General features: G+C 48.2%; 1 protein-coding gene across 6 annotated transcripts in view; it reads right to left on the reverse strand.

Annotated features, from left to right (window-relative positions):
* Nucleotides 1-13,233, reverse strand: part of Homer2 (homer scaffolding protein 2) — a 106,445-nt gene that overhangs the window by 81,010 nt on the left and 12,202 nt on the right. The window contains exons 1-2 of one of the 6 annotated variants that reach the window (XM_006540909.1): nt 11,326-11,434; nt 6,792-7,099 (exon numbers count right to left, since the gene is read on the reverse strand). The exons of 2 other annotated variants lie outside the window; for them this stretch is intronic. The gene's annotated coding sequence lies outside the window, so the exon portion shown is untranslated. Of the gene's footprint in view, nt 1-6,791; nt 7,106-11,325; nt 11,476-13,233 lie in introns of those variants that run through there. 3 more of the 6 variants (NM_001164087.1, XM_030242610.1, XM_030242611.1) reach the window with 3 other exon arrangements.

The raw sequence follows: 13,233 nt of genomic DNA on the forward strand, positions 1-13,233 counted from the left end.
CCTGCCTCTAAGTCAGCATGTATGTTCCACCCAACATCCTCCTTGGCCCAGGGGCCCTACTTGGCAAAATTGCTATAGACTGCTTGTCTTCTCAGGGACAGGGACAGGCTGGTCTACTGGCCAGATGCCCAGCACAAATGGCTCTGCCCACTAAAAGGACCAGTCATTAGATATGCCAATCAACCACCTCCTTTCAGACTTCACCTGGCACCCGTGCAGTTGGGGCCCCTCCCACCACATATAATTATACATTACAAACATGACAATTCCATTCTCCTATGGTTCCAACAAGGAAGTGCCACTGTCAAACCAAACTCAAAATCCTGCTTTATCTACAAAAGGTCAACCAATATTAACTGTAAAGTCAGGACAAGTCAAGGCAGTTAACAAACACAACAGAGCTTTATGCAACCATTTTCAAAAGAGAACATCGCTGGACTAGATAAATACTGTCCCCTGCAAATCAGTGGTTCTCAGCCTTCCTAACGTTTATACAGTTCCTCGTGTTGTGGTGACCCCCAACCATAAAATTATCTTTGTTGCTACTTCAAAACTGTAATTTTGCTAGTTATGACTCATAATGTAAGAATCTGATATGCAGGATATCTGATATTCAACTCCTTGGTTGAGAACCACTGCTCCACCAGGGAGAATCTGTCCCACCCCTTCCAGTTTCTAGAACTAGCTCTTTGGCTCATGGCCTTTTCATCCATCTTTAACACCTACCACAAAGTATCTCCAAATTTTTCTCTGCAAAGGTCCTCCCTCCCCCGCAACCTTCTGCCTGTGTACTGGGAAACTCTCCCTCACCCTCTCTGTTCCCACACCCATGACTGACCTGGGCCTGGAGAATCCAGGATAATCTCCCATACACAGTTCTTCGTTCACCCACCTCTGCGAGGACTTTTACCACGTAAGAATGGTTTCTAGGCTGCAGAGATTGGGACAGCTATCTCTGGGGGATGTTCTTCAGCCTGCCACTACAGGTATAAAATCTTTGGGCTGAGGACGTAGCTCAGGTGGAAGAGTGCTTGCCTAGAATGCATAAGGACATGAGTTCAGTTCCCAGCAAGCTGAGATTATAGGCTTGAGCCTCTGCACTGCAACACCAGAGGCAAGAGGACTGAAAACCGAAGGCCAGGGCTGAGGATGGCTCAATGGTGAAGTGTTTGCTTGGGTTTGCTTGTGAGAACTTGAGTCCAGATCTCTAGAACCCTCAAGCCAAACATGGCAGCACATACCCATAGCATTCCTCCAAATGGGGGGAGGGGAAGGAGGGGCAGAGACAGGAGACTCCTGGGAAACTCAAAGGCCAGTTAGCCTGGCACACACAATGGCAAAATGACAAGAGATTAAGGTTGGAGATAAAGACCAATACCCCAGGTTGTCCTCTGACCTCCACAGTCAAGCTCTGACATACACATAACTGTATTCACACAAAACACACATGCACACTCACACAAAGATTAAAGTAATAATAGTAACCATAGTAATGTCTTCAACAGGTTAAAATCTTACTTTCTCTCTGGAACCATTTAGCAGGCCTTGCCTAACTCTTCACGCACCCATCTTATCTGAAGTAAGGCTTCCAGTACTGGCTCCTCCTCTTCCTGACTCCCAGTGTTGGATACCTGTGCAGAATGGAGGACCACTATCCTGGAATGCTACCCCACACTTCCAGCAGGGGCTGATACCATGATGCCTACTTGTGTCCATTCCCTCCGATAAGCACAGCCTTCTTTAGGTCTCATCTCCCACTCCTGTGATCTCTGATGGGTGGGCTGAGCTGAGAGCCCATGGGGATCTGCAGGCTGGACTGGCTTCCTCTTGCTTTCTGACATTGCTATTTCTCCCGTTCCTCTTTGCAATCCAGAAAATTGTTGCAATCTCTCAATTGCTTTTAATTCCCCCTTATTTTCACATGGGTGCCCTGGGATTACACTTTGCTAATCTCTTTATTATCGTTTTAATGGGTTCTGGGCAGAGAAGGTATAAATACACCCAAGATGAATCCTCCATCTTGAACTCTAAGTTAATCTTTCAGTTTTCAGTTATAGCTTACATATGCTTAAAAGATAAGAGACATTCTATTCTAACGGAGGCAGGCTGCCGTCAGGGGGTGATCATGGAGACACAGGTTCAGATGGACATCCCAGCCTGCTGACTGGCCCTGACTCCAACACGGAGCCCTTCCACAGATGAGCACCTCTGCCTGCCACAGATCAGTCAGCACATGTTAAGAGCTGTCCAACCATATGAGGGCTTCCTCTTTCCAGGATTTGTTTTCAAGCAAATTAATTCTCCCTTCTAATGTAAGAGACAAGACATTTGCCACTGCATGGCTCAGGAACACCTTCTGCAGGTTCCGCTGGCCTCAGAGAACCTTTTTACTCAAAAGCAAAGATTGCATGATACACCCCAGCTTTACAAAGTCCTGAGTTTAAAAATAAACATGGGTATTTGAAGGAACACAAAAATAGCTTGTGCACTCGGCTCTTCAAAGCCCAGTGGCACTAGGTGTATGCTGGCTCAGAGGACACCCAGAGAGCCAAAATCTAACACAAAGCCCTCACGGACCTCAAACAAGTGAGAAAGCCAGGAAGAGAGCCTTCTGTGTGCTTGGCTCCTTTGTGCTACCCAGGCCCATCCATGCCCAGCTCCCTCCAGCCACACAAGCGCCCACCCCGTCGATCTATTCATAAGCCAGTTGTAAAGACAGTCCCTGACCTGAAACCCTTGTCATCACCCAACTCCTGCCTTTGAGGTCTCCTCCTCTCCAATCTCTGTACTCAGCTGAAGGGCTTAACACAATGGAAGCTCCTGGCAGGCTATTCCTGCCTTTCCATGAGCGGTGCCCTCCCCAGGAATGTCTTCCTCACAGCTGCCCCCCTCCTGCCCCAACCCAGCTCACTCCCCCTAGTCAAAACCCCTCCAAGCTTCAAGGCTAGCACAAATTAGCTACTTCTTGCATTAGAACCATCGATCTGACTTCTCTTGTTGAAGCTTAATTTTCTGTGTGCTTTTTCTGTGGCCATTGTGTTGTGTTCTGCCTCATCTCAGAGCAGCTGTCATTATTTCCCTTCGATAATCCTATGAACCCCCTTAGGCAGGGATCAGATCTTCTTTTCTATGGACCCTGAGTACCTCAGGGGAGGAAGTGTGGGGCTGGAGAGATGGCTCATCAGATAAGAGTGTTTACCCAAGTCATCAGCACCCACTAAAGCAGCTCACAGCTACAGGTGAACCCAGCTTCAGGGGAATCCAATACCCCTGGCTTCTGTGGGCACCTGCACTCATGTGCACATACTTTCCTGCATGCACAAACAAATGCACATAAGTTAAACTAATAAAAATAAACCTTAGAGTGGGGCTTGAAGCTAACACCTTGACTAAAGCCAATACTTACATAGCTTAAAGAAACCCAATACCAAGCTAGCAGGAACCAATGTAATTCTAAAAGGCAGGCAGGCAGATGTTTGCTGGATGGTCTCAGGACCTGAGAATGCCTTTCTATGGTAGACTTGTTGGCTATGCAAGTCCATAAGCACTCATGTGTACACACAGGGGCATGCTAGAGTGCCCTGTCCCGCTCAGCTCCTAGCATCTGGAACCCCAGTTTGAGCTTCTCTACTGGAAATCTGTTCCTTGTGTCCTGCACAGGGGGCCTTTCCCTGCACTGTGCCCTACCTGACCTGAAGAAATGCAGAGAGCACAGCTTACTGGGTAAACTTGCAGGCTATCTGTGTCTTACATGCCATTTCACAACCAGATTCAAGACAGCTGAACACCAAAGCTTGTGTCAACAGAGAGGCAGGAGAGAAGGAGACACAGAGAGACAGAGAATGAGAAGAGACAGCCACAAACACCCACTAAAGCTCTGTTCAGATGTCTCTGAAAGATCCCAACGATCTAAAAGCCAAGAATTACATGGTTTCCTGACACCCTATGGATCGACTGGCTGCTGTGTGGATAACAGGCCATGACCAGTTAGTCTGGGCCTCCATTCTGGCTCTTCTAGAATGGCTTTTCGCTCTTGGAAAAGGCTTGGGGCATAACTGCCAGCAGGAAGGTCCGGACAGCTGGCGCTCACATATCCTGGCTGCAGTCTGGCTCAGAACAGCCTGTGCTTGTTTCCACGAACTAAGGGCATGTCACCCAGCCCCTCCACAGGTCCAGATGGTTTGTGTATGCCAATACCACCTTCCCACTTCATTTTTACCTTCTCAAAGCTCACTTCAAACATCTATCCTCAGATTCGCCTATTTCCAAGTGCATTTAATCAAGTGCATCAGGGTAGTTCATATCCCTCTCATAAGGAATCTGTTTTCTAAACAGGAGAGGCCTTCCTGGGGGCCAATAGCAATGCTGAGATCCATTCTACCAAGGTTTCGGCAGTGTTTTGGAAGAGGTAGCTTCTAGAGATTTCAATGTTTAACGGTCATTTCTTGTGTGAGCATCATACTGGCCACTGATACTCAAGAGACCTCTCCCAATCTTCTAGACAGCCTTGAGATTAGCACCATTGCTTCTTTTGCGGAGCTAATTCTAGGAGAAAAGATTAAATAACTTGTTCAAGACAGGTGGTGGTGGCTCACACCTTTGAAATCAGCCATTGGGAGACAGAGACAGGAGGATTTCTGAGTTTAAGGCCAGCATGGTCTACAGAGTAAGTTCCAGGACAGTCAAGGCTGCATAAAGAAATTCTGTCTCCAAACACCACACACACACACACACACACACACACACACACACACACACACACAGAGGGTAATTTGCTCAAGTTCATATACGTTCATTACACAATGGTCGCTGTGTCACCCTATCCCTGTGACTCTTCAGGTTCCTTTAACATCTGTTCCACCGTGTGTATCTGGTGATGCCCAAACCTTTGTTCTACCTACTCTCCTTCCATCACAGAGCCTCTCAGTCCTTTGCCTCTCCTCCATGTTCAGGATGAAGTATTCTTGGGATGCTCAGCTGGCTTCTGAGTAAACATCCATTCTTGTACATCATTCCAGGCCAAAGCCATCCTGGAGTTCTGACCATCATGAGACTGTCAGCCCGAAGCCCTCATTGCTACATCAGCTACCAACACCCCTGCTACTCTCCCTTGATTCTTGGTGGTTTGGGTACCTGAATCGCCATCTCTTCCCCTCCCCCACCACCCTTGTTTTGATTCTTGGTGATTTCTATGCATGCAGAGACAACCCTTCCAACTGGCCTTTTAGACATGAACTCCTTCCTCTCTCAGCCTCTCTTAACTCCCTGTCTTAACTTGGCATGGCCAGTAACTCCAACCCATCTACAATCTTCACTTCCTTGATCCTTCTCTCTGAAACCGATGCGTATTATCCGGGTCCATTCCAGGGCTATAACAATACACAATGAGGCTGGGTGGCTTATAAAGGATAGAAGTGTGTTTCTCGCGGTTCTGTCTGTTGGGAAGTTCAGGATGGAGGTGCTAGCAAGTTTGGAGTCTGGGGAGGATCTTCTCTCCAGCTCACAGCTGGCACCATCTAGCTCTGTTCCCTTATGCAAAGGCCTGGTTCTTTGAGACTTCTTTTCAGGGCAGGATTTCCATTCCTGAGAGTTCTGTGTTCATGGCCCAGTCCCTTCTCAGACGCTCCTAACACCATCACATTGGTGAGGAAGACAGAGAAGAGTTTTACAGAGTCAGCAAGTGATTCAGAACTTAGCAGTAGCAGCTGCCCTGCCCACTGAGCCACACTCCCAATCACTTTCTCCCGTCTCTTGTTCCTTCTAACACTTACATCATAGGATTCACTCCTCCTGTTCTCATTCACTGTGTGCTTCGGTACACTGTCCCACAAAGACAAGGGCTCCTATATGTCTGGCTTCCTGATACCGCAAACACCACCAAGAACAAAACCCAGTGAAGGAATCAACTATAATTGAGTAGTTACTTCGTAGTTATCCTCAATCCATCTTCCTTGCTAGGCTATAAGGCAGGGGTTCTCAACCTGTGGGCTGAAACCCCTTTGGGGGTCTTCTATCAGATATCCTACATATTCGATATTGACATTACAATTTATAACAGTAGCAAAATTACTATTATGAAGTAGCTGCTAAATAATTTTATGGTTGGGGGTCACCACAATATGTGAAACTGTATTGAAAGGTCACAGTATCAGGGAAGTTGAGAACCACTGCTGGGTCTACAAAGGTAGGCCAAGTCTGTCTCTGCCGACACTAAAGGTACACAGTAGATATCAATCAGTAAGTGGGTGGTTGGGGGGATCTAAAAAGGGCATTGCTGGGCCCAATCTGCTGTTTTTACAAGGCTAACTTCCTCCCAGGTGGCTCAAGGGCAGCTGTTCTCACTGGCTGCCTCTTGAATGCAGGCAACCAAATAAAGCTATTGATTCTGATAAGACCAAGTACAAAGACCAGAGGCCTCTAGATCAGATGTCTGAGTGTATACCCGCCTCAGCCAGCCAAATATTTGATCCCATGGATATAGATAGGGGAAACATCTACATTTCTATCAAGAAAAGACAGAGGCTACCTGAAGCTTTCCTTCTAAACAGACCTCAGAAGGCCTCAACTGTGACTTTCTCCCAGCAATAAGCACTATGTGAGGCCTCATCTGGGCTTCATGTCACGTGAGTTCAGCGTCCCTCGCCAACCACACTCATGATTCACTGGGCTGATTTTCCCTTTAGTGGATAAAGGACTCACTCCAGGAAAAAAAAAAAAGAGCCTATAGAGAAATCAAGGAATTTTTGTAAGACGTGCAAAGAGAAACTAGTGTGACCTCTAAGAATTCAAACCTCCAGCATCTCTGATGGGTTGGGGACCAAATCCTGAAGCCTGTGTGGTTCCAGATTCCTTCCAGTTCAACAGCAGAGGAAAGGACAGCTTTTGTGCAGCTCAGACCCGAATAAGGAAGGTAGCCACCAAGTGTGGACGTGTGGACTGGAGGAGCACAGGAAGGATTCTTAGTGGCGGCCAGAAGCAGGCAAGCAGTGTGGGCTCGGAAGGGCTCCTGACCACGCTCTGTGTCAGGGTCAATGCGATCGATGCACAGGTCCAGTCCAGCAGGTTTAGTTAGCTGTCATTTGGATCCCTGTTGCATAATCTGAAATAACAGCTTAATGAGTGTGGCTGTAAGAAGCAATTCAACAGGACTGAAGTCCAGTCGTTCTGATAATCACTACTGCAATCTGGGAGGCAGGACCAGGGAAAAGCTGGGAGGCAGGGGGTTGGGAAAGGGAAGATGGCTGTGCCATCGTAGGAGCTGGGCAGATGACAACTGCAGCCAAGTGACTCGCGTCAGAGTAAATCTTATTTTGAATCTCTGCCCTCTTTAAAATTCTGTGGCCACAACCCCCTTGAAGGACATGTCTGCCTTCTCCTCTAGACCTCTAGTTGTACTCTTGAAATAAAGGTGTTTTTTTCCCCCTCATGCAACTGAAAGTCTCATAAAATATGAACTTTAGAGTGCCATGCCTTTGCATAGACAATGTGTGAAACTTGTACCTTGGCTGTGCAATTTGAATCAAGTGGCTTGGTGTCTCTGAGCTCCATTTTCTTTTTTAACTTTTAATTTTTGAAACTTGGATGCTTAGACGAAATGCATATGAGTGATCAAGAAAGAACAGATCCCTTGTCCCTTGTTCTGTGGAACTCATTCTTCCACAGAAGGCAAGAAAGACCCCACAAGGTCACTGTGGTCACCGTTGTGACCTTGAGGCCAACCTCATGTGTGTGCACCATGCCTTTTTGTGGCCTCCAAGACAAAGCCCGTGAATGGGCAGACAGCCAGGAAATGACAGGCTGATCCCAGAGGCCACTACTGCCAGGGAGGGAAGACAAAGGAGGCTTCTCCTGCCCTCACAGAGTGTCCAGAAACTTCCATCGATTACGTGGGGAAGCCAGTGCCGCCCACATTAGCGGTAGAGAGGACAGAGACCTTGTCTGAGGCCACAGTCTTCTCACATGGCTAGCCCTTGGCAATGGAGAAACAGAAGACCAACTAAGAGGTCACTGCTCTGATGCAGCTGATACCTCTGGGAGGAATCTCTTGTGACACGAGCCGCCTCCCCCTCTTGTGTGACATTTCAACAGTTTTACCAATTTTGCCAAAAGCTTAGCAGGCAGCATTTGAAGTTGATTGATTTTTTTTTCAACCTCCTTTGGCCCCCAGCTGGCTTTACCCTTGAGAGAGTGGCTCCTGAAGACCACGGTGTGACAGACCAACCGACCGGCCTGGGTCGATACTGCAGAGCTCAGTGTTCGCCATTTAATTATTTAAGGCCATGAGGCATTGTTTTCCTCCTGGGGCAAAGCTTTCAAAGCATTTAAAATTCATGGGAGAAGCCAAGGAGTAGCTTTTTTTAGCTCTCTCCCTCGAAGCAAATGATATGTCTTTCAGTCAGGCCTCAATTCCAGTTTTCCAGAATATTCTACCCTTGATAAAGCACTCCTGCTTTAAGGGTGGGGGGGGGGAGTAAAAAAGAAAACAGAAAGAAAGAAAAGAAAACCAAGCCAAGCAGAGGAAACAGAACCGCCCTGTGATCCCAGCACTTGAGGCTGAGGCAGAAAGACTGTGGCAAGTTCAAGGCCAGCCTGAGAAATCCAGCAAAACCCTGCGTCGAAAACAGCCAAGCAAAAACAGTAACAATGGGACAAAAACTCCCAAAAACAAATGGAGAGGAGGAAAATCAAAAGGCCAGAGTGGGAAGGCTGGAGAAGGAAGCTGAGAAAGCCAATGTGACGCACGGGAACTACCCTTAAATGTAGTGAAACAGATTCTATCCGAGCCAAAGCAAGAGAGGAGCTCTAACCATCACTGGGAAGTCACTGGGTGCAGGGTGTTGGGTGGGTGCTTACTCCAGATCACAGAAAAGAACCGGGTGACCAGGTGACTGAGGTCACATGATGGGGGCTCACTGTCCTGCATGAGACGTTAAGGAGCTACTCACACCTAAAGACGATGTATAAAACATTTCCCGATGCAAAGGAGGAAGGCATTGAGGAAGACCACTGACTAGGGCAGTATTTAATGAGCTGTCCCCAGAAAGAAAATATGGGCAGGTGTCCCGGATGACAGACCTTAGCTGCATACCTGGGAATCTGTAGCTACTGGGGGTGGGGTGGGGGAAGATGGAGGCCACACCTTCCTCTGCCCTCTGAAGACCAGGAAAAGTTGACCATGCTCAAATGTGTTTATTCCTTTCTACAAGAAGCTATAGACAAAGCTTTTGCCAGCATCATAGGTCACCTACTCCTGCCTTCTGCCCCATGCATACCCTTGGCACAAGTGCTCTCAGAATCCCCTTGCCCCTCAGTAGCTATAGAGCTAGCTCTCTCCTGCCCCTATCCTTACCTCTCGGGCCAAGATTTCTTTTCTTTAGGTCATATATGCCCAAGTTCTTAATCTCTTTTGGGACAAGCAAGGACCCCTTTGGACACCCTCTCAGAAAAGCACAGACATGGCTACAACAAGTTGGGGGAGGGGTCTCAGACTCCACGTTCTCATTACCCCCACCCCCACATGGTTCAGGAACCATCACAGAAGGCAGGATGGGAAGACTGAAAGAGCCAGAAGTCAACCAGGGCCAGAGTATAACTGTCTTCTCGACACAAAACCACTGCTGTTGTTGCCTGCACAGGAACCTGTGCGCTATCAAGCCAGTCAACAGTCAGGCACGGAGGGGAGGGGTTCCCAAGGCCCCACCCTTGATTGAGGCACTACTGCCAGGTGACAGCTTCTGTGAGAGGGAATATCAGTTTTCTTTAAGGGTGTGGCCCCAGGTCTTCCGACAGAGCTCCAGTGGATGGCCCCACACCCAAGAGCACATGACCAGCGCAGACTGGACTGGAAGAGGGCTGTAATGACAGTGACAGAGGTGTGAAGCAGGGATGGGTAGAGAGGTGGGGATGGGTTTGGAAAGAGGTGAAAGAGAAACATGAATATGACTAAACTATACTGTATAAACTCTTCAGAGAATTAATAAAAATATTTTAAAACCTTATAAAAGAACCCTTCTCGTATGCAAAATACATTTTTAGAGATGTGAAAGTAGGAGAGAGCCTATTTAGATAGAGTGTGAAACAAGGAGTTGGGAGACAAGAAAGGGTTAAAGCAGGGACAGGAACTCCACAAGACCAACAGAGTCAACTACCCTGGACCCTTGGGGCTCCCAAAGACTGAACCACCAACCAAAGAGCAAGCCTACACTAGACCTGAGCCCCCACACATACATAGCAGATGTGCAGCTCGATCAGTATTCATGCCGGTCCCCCAATAACTGGAGCGGGGGCCATTCCAGAATCTGTTGCCTGCCCATGGATCCTGTTCCCCTAATTGGGCTGCCTTGTCTGGCCTCAGTGAGAGAGGATACATGAGCCCTGTCCTGCAGTGATGTGTTGAGTGGGTTGATACCCGGAGGGAGCCTCCCCCTCTCAGAGGAGAAAAGGAGGGAGACTGGAGGAGGGGCCATGTGAGGGGGGAAGGGTAAGAGTAAGGGGTTATGATTGGGATATAAAGTGAATAAATAAATGAAAGAGAGAGGAGAAAGTGGGTGAATATGATCAAAGTATCTCAGATACTCATGAAGATATCACAACAAAGCCCATAATTTCATACAAATATATGCTAGCAATTAAGAAAATTATTCACACATATTTATCTGATTAGACAAGGAAAAGCTATAATAGAATAAATCAGAATCATAAAGTGGAAGAAACCTGTTGTGGAGCTCTGTCCTCCAGACCCAACACAGCTGTTGCCACCCTAAACTCAGAGCTGCCGAGATTACCCAACAAAATCCTGCCAAGATGGACCACTAATATTCATTCCCTCCTGGAAGAAGGAAGGGGACACTGGGCCTGCCCTCCCAGAGAACATATAAATGGATCTGTGAATGCTAAAGCCAGAAGGGCTTTCTTCAGTAAGGGTGCTGCCAGTAAATTGCCCACTGTCCTGTGGGTGATCCCCACCCATGCTCCTGGAAGTCACCCACACCCATACTCCTGGAGGTAATGCCAATTAAATTCCTTGGCTCATCAAGCTAGACTTGGGTGGTATTGTCTCTGCAGTCCCTCACTGAGGATCTGGGATGGACAGACATTTTCCCCAGGAAATACACAGAGCCACCATGATCAGATGCCCAGACCCTCTCATTCTGCTTCTCATCAAAAAAATCCTTCCACCGTCTGAATCTGAATGACCTTGGGTGCCCACCCACCCAGAACCAAGATTTCACATCTCTTTCCGCCGCCCTCTTTATAGTGCCTTCACGAGAAAGCCTAAAGGGTTTTTACTCAGCACCTCCCTGAGCTGATTCACGGAGAACTCACCAACTCTGGAAATTCCCAGGTCGTTCTCACACTCACGAAAGCTCTAGCTGAGGTCCACACACCACCCCAGAGAGAACGTATGAGTATCACTGATCACCCGTGACCCAAGGTCCCTGATCTGTGTATTTCCAAGTCTGGGTGGGGCTTCCTTTATTCTCCAAGGTCCTCACGGGCTCTCTGAAAACACCGGGATCAATCAGTACCAGCTGTCCTTATTCAAATATTATGTCAAATATTCCCCTCCCCTTTCCCCCTTAACTAAACTCAGCTGTCCCTGAGGACAAGCCCCTCCAAACCACAAGCTGCTCTGTCCCTTTATACCAGCATGCAGAGCACAAACGGAGGCAGCTGGTGTCCTTAGCTCACTCCAACCCTGGTAGGCCAGGCCATCCCAGGCACCTGCTTCTTAGGCACCTGCCTCTAAGTCACTGTCACTGATCGAGAGCTTCAGATTCTTCCACCAGTCTTGTCATGTCACCGGCCCCACAGAAAACCCAAATATGCTGTACCATCCAAATATGCTATACCATCTTCCTTGGCTTCCACACCAGTGCCTTCTTCTGCTCACTCCTTCAGTGACCCTTGCCCACAGCCATGTGCTGAACCCACTTACCTTAACATATGAATTGCCCGTCATTCTCCACCTTCTAATGGCCCCCATCCCTCTAGCCCATTCAAATATTGCCAACCCACAGAGCTCTCCAATCCATCAGCCATAGCCAAGCTTCACATTCCTCGTTGGTGAGTCCACACCCATCCATGGTCCATTACTGTTATAATTCTGGAGACCTGATGCAGCCAGTCCACACCCCAGCCACTGGGCAAACTGGGTGGGTGAGTTTCACTGTAAATTCGTGTTCTCTGACCTCAAACTGTCATCCTCTGTTGGCTCACAGGCCCGTGTTTCTTTGGTAGCCTTGCCATCCACCCCCAGACAATAATCATTCACTGCCATCTCCTCTAGCTTCCCACCCTGTCCTCCACCCTGGCTCTCAAGCTGATGACCCAGCCTCCTACTCGTCAAAGACAAGAGGCATGGGACTCCAGGATCTTCCCACCACACCCAAGCCTCACAGTGGCCTCCTTTTTAGAGAGAGAGGTCTCCCTTGCCTCTCCAAGGCGCATCCCTTCCCTATTTCTCTGAACCAAGCTTCTCATCGCTCCTCTGTCGCCTGCCTTCCCTGGTAGCAACCGCTCTATTCTGCAGCTACACTGACTGGAGCTCCCTCATATCCAAAACCTCCTACCTTTCCCTTCAGCCTCAGCTACCACTTGATTTCTTGCCCTCTTAAGGCCAACTTCAAAACAGAGGTCCACCATCTCCATAACTCTCCTTCGGTGTTTCCCATGTGCCTTCCAGCCCTCCTGGCTCCTAGTCCTGCCTTGACACTGACTTAGGTCTGGTCCAGCAGCGGCCGTGCCACCTCTCTGGTGCTCACTGAGATGACAAAGTCCATGTTGCCACACAATCTGCTACTCTAAGTTTCTCCTTCCCAGCCAGCTACTCCTCCATCTTCTTTGCTAGCTTCTTCTATCTGACTGCCCAAGAAAGGATGAGGCTCCAGGCTCATCCCTGTCCTCCTTTTCCTTTAGCTTCTCTGGTGAGCTCCAGTCCTACAATCAACTGCTTCCTTCTTTGTGGTACCCAGGCTCCTGAAGAGAACATGCAGGTACTGAATCTGGCTTCCTCCCTTCCCTCCTAATGGTTCCTCTTCCAGGACCCTTCACCTCTACGAGCAGCATGTGTCAACGTCCTTTACTTTCTTTCTCTTCTTGACCCCATATGCTACATGTTATCCCATGAAACTTCTAACAAACCATGTATGGGACCAAGACTTTCCTACGTTACCATTGAGCCTCAGCATTCACTCTGACCTACAGAGTTGCTCTGCCTCAACTTTTCCTTCA

The sequence above is a fragment of the Mus musculus genome, chromosome 7 (genome assembly GCF_000001635.26).
Source record: "Mus musculus strain C57BL/6J chromosome 7, GRCm38.p6 C57BL/6J".
NCBI lineage: Eukaryota > Metazoa > Chordata > Mammalia > Rodentia > Muridae > Mus > Mus musculus.